This window comes from Siphateles boraxobius, unplaced genomic scaffold (assembly GCF_051911475.1).
Source record: "Siphateles boraxobius isolate OS27281-9 unplaced genomic scaffold, OSU_SipBor_1 22, whole genome shotgun sequence".
Taxonomy (NCBI): domain Eukaryota; kingdom Metazoa; phylum Chordata; class Actinopteri; order Cypriniformes; family Leuciscidae; genus Siphateles; species Siphateles boraxobius.
In genome coordinates, this window is record NW_027508833.1 from 1,701,088 (window position 1) to 1,704,710 (window position 3,623).

General features: G+C 34.7%; 1 long non-coding RNA gene across 2 annotated transcripts; it reads right to left on the bottom strand.

Annotated features, from left to right (window-relative positions):
* Positions 1-1,276: 1,276 nt before the first annotated feature.
* Positions 1,277-3,069, bottom strand: LOC143746319 (uncharacterized). 2 transcript variants are annotated; one of them, XR_013206487.1, is made up of 3 exons: positions 3,017-3,069; positions 1,590-1,746; positions 1,277-1,493 (listed from the first exon to the last, which is right to left on the bottom strand). It is a non-coding gene; the product is annotated as an uncharacterized LOC143746319 (long non-coding RNA). The 2 variants fall into 2 exon arrangements; XR_013206488.1 differs by having other exon boundaries at positions 2,906-3,035.
* Between the last annotated feature and the right edge of the window lie 554 nt (positions 3,070-3,623).

Genomic DNA, 3,623 nt, shown 5'->3' on the forward strand with positions numbered 1-3,623 from the left:
AGTCTGACAGCCACAAATAGACGGTAAAAGGCAGACTTTCCCTCATCAGCTAGATATCCGCTGTTAAAGCTCACTTTGCATTTTTATTCAGATTTGTTGACATGCAATGTTTTGTCACAGCACTGTCTCTCTTTTGACTGACTTGAGTGGTATAATTGCTGATTATTGTCTGTGTAAGTGGCTTAAAAAACAATTATTTATATACATGTGTTCACGAGTCCGCAGTGGCGCTGATGACGTAAGACGCTGCTGACGTGTATCTGGTGCGTCCGTGTATTCGGGTTCAAATAAATATGGCTGGGCAAAAAAAATGCAAGTCTTCCAGGGTGCGTCTCCCTCAGACTGTAAACGAAGCTCGGGCGCACCAGACACACGTCAGCAGCGTCTTACGTCAGCAGCGTCACTGAACGCGGATCCGCAACAGAACCGGAAGAGAATACAATGCTGAATAAAGTCGTCGTTTTTGTTATTTTTGGACCAAAATGTATTTCCGATGCTTCAAAACATTCTAACTAACCCACTGATGTCACATGGACTACTTTGATGATGTCTTTATTTCCTTTCTGGACAAGGACAGTATACCGTTCATACATTTTCAATGGAGGGACAGAAAGCTCTCGGACTGAATCTGAAATATCTTAAACTGTGTTCTGAAGATGAACGGAGGTCTTACGGGCTTGGGATAACATGAGGGTGAGTCATTAATGACATCATTTTCATTTTTGGGTGAACTAACCCTTTAATATACAGATCACTACCAAGTTTGGTTAACAATAAGTAACATTTCCTGTTTTTAAAATACGTTTATGCCCACCAAGAAAATACAATAAGAAAGTATAATAAGAAAATCATTGCAGTGTAGAGAGCTCCATTGATTATGAGTTTTTGAAAGTGCACTACTTTGCATACCTCAAATTGACCTAAAGTAATAAACAGCTTCAATGATTATAATGCTAGCAATCTTTGCTCACTTTTTTAAGGTTGTATTAAGGTTTTTCATGCTACTAACTACAAAATAAAAAGTTTTTGCTTTAATAAACTCATTGAAATGTGCAGCTAAATCCAAGTGACTGTGATGACCATAGCAATGGATGAAACAAAACAATGTGATACTGTGTGTCAAATCAAATGATCTGTGCATTAAGTCTTAGAGTGTAAAAGCTAAATTATATAAAAAAAATAAAAAAAACAAGAGTTCTAAATACTTGATTTTATGATCTGTCATGACAGTAATTTCTTTTTTTGAATAAACAGGATAAGCTAATGTTTTGAGCAACCTCCGTTACAAAATGGTTTTGAAAATTATTTTGGAATTACAATTCAAATAACACTGTGTTACATCTGAAATCCTTATGTATCAAGTATTTATTTACCCAATCCCATGTTCGCAACCCGTTCAAGCTCTGTTGTAGATGGTAAAATCTCAATATCTGGGCCAGAGAGGAGGAAAAGGTGTATTTGCCAGACAGAATTTTCTTGCCTTCCCGGTGGTCCTGGCATACACAAAAATACACAGTTAAATAATATCTTAAACATTGGTAAATCACTGTTAATTATGCAAATGGCTACCATAGCAAAGCCCGACTTACTGTGAAGTCCTTGGACCTGACGCCGGAAAAGGCGTCTAGTTGAAGTAAGGAGGTTGTTATTAGTGTTAGCTGAGAGCTGCTGTCTGGCTCTTGAGATGCTGTTAAAAACTCTGTCAAAGATCGCTGGCGGCATCTCTTGATCTGATGACATGGTAGGCTGAGAGAAACATTGCATTTGGTAGAAAAAGTTTAAAAAAAGTTAACAGAAAATTAAAAAATACGTAATAAATTGCAAGACAGAAAACAATGTGATAATAAACCAAATTAAATTTAAACTTAAATATTACATAGATTTGTGTGGATGAGCATGTACAGAATTGTCAAAAGCTGAAGCCGTGTCAAAATTATTAAAATAATTGTTTTACTAAATATACACGTGTTTAAAGTGGATTAAATGACTCCAGGTTTGTCTCCTTGGAGGGAGATGTCATAAATACAGATTAAACAATCACTGATTCCTCTTGTTCCTAAATCATATTATATTATTTTCTACAAATGACATTGGTTAAAAGGATCTTGTCCTTTATACACATTGTTCTAAAAAAAACATTTTTAATTCAAATCAAGAACTATTAGAATTTATAACTGGCTTAAAACTTTTAGAAAAAAAGAACATACGGTAAACATACGTTTTCTCAAACGCATCTTGGCCAGGAATTCAATATTGCCTAAAATATCAAGATTTTGTTTTTCTGTTTTCATACTTGCTTCTGTCTTGAATCATGTCTGCACAGACCGATCAGCTTATGACATTAAAGTAAGCAACAGGAAAACAAAACCTGGATATTTTAGACGTAGAAATGACCCGTAATGGTCACTCTACAGAACAGATCATAGCTGCTACTGTAACGTACATTGCAAAGTGGAATTCTTCACTGCCTACACCAACACATACCTTTGCAGCAATATGCCACATTTTTATATTTAAAGATAAGAGAAAATTATACATTACCAGCATCGAACATGACGATGCATGGAGCCAAACAAGATAGCTATTTTATTAACATTGGTCAAAACGCTACAATAAATAACTTACTCGTTTACGTTCGTTCCTACTCGTTTACGTTCGTTCCTACACGAAATCCGAAGACATTTCCACTGACATGTAATGACTAACGTTACATGGAGCAAATCCGACCATATGTAGGCCTAAACATGGATAAACATATAAAATCTAAAAAATAGCCTACACCAGTTCACTTCTGTCAGATATATCACTTTGATATTACCATTTATCAAACATTACGACAAAATGAAAAACATAAACGTATTTATTATGGGGCTAATGAGATGATTACGATCCTCTGACAACTTACCTTAGAAAACGGTTAATTGACAATGCAAAACAATCCCGTGATTTGCAAATAAAGCAGTTACTATTCCAGTGTTAATAACTTACACAGTTACTTTTGCAGTAATTTTATTACCTGAAAACCAGGTCAGGCCGTTGCCGTTCTGAGATTTTTTGGCGCGCTCCTCGAAGAAAAAATGGTTAGAAAAGGCGGGGCTTAGCAAAGGGGTGGTTTGAGTACACAATTAAGATATCTATAAAATAATTTCGACTAGTCTGAATGTTCATTCAAGATATCTACACTGAAATTCTTCCTAGTCACAAAGCTGAATGCAGATATCTCCAAAGAAAGATCCTCCCTAGTCAAAAAGCAGACTGAGATATCTATAATTAAATTGAATATATCTTTAAATGAGTTTTGACTAGGACGAGTTCCAATTCAAGATATCTCTAATTAAGTTTTGCCTAGTCAAAAATCCAGTTCAAGATATCTACAACTGTAATTTGACTAGTAATAAATTACTTAAAGATATCTACATATGTATTTTTGGATATCTTTAAAAACGATGAATTAATGATATCTCCAATTTGATTATGACTAGGAAGAACTATAGATATCTCAAATTATAATTTGCACTAGTGACGATTAAATTAGAGATATCTCTAATTGAATTGCCACTAGTGCAAATTATAATTTGAGATAGGCCTATCTCTAATTAGAAATCCAGCGGAAATAAATTTTT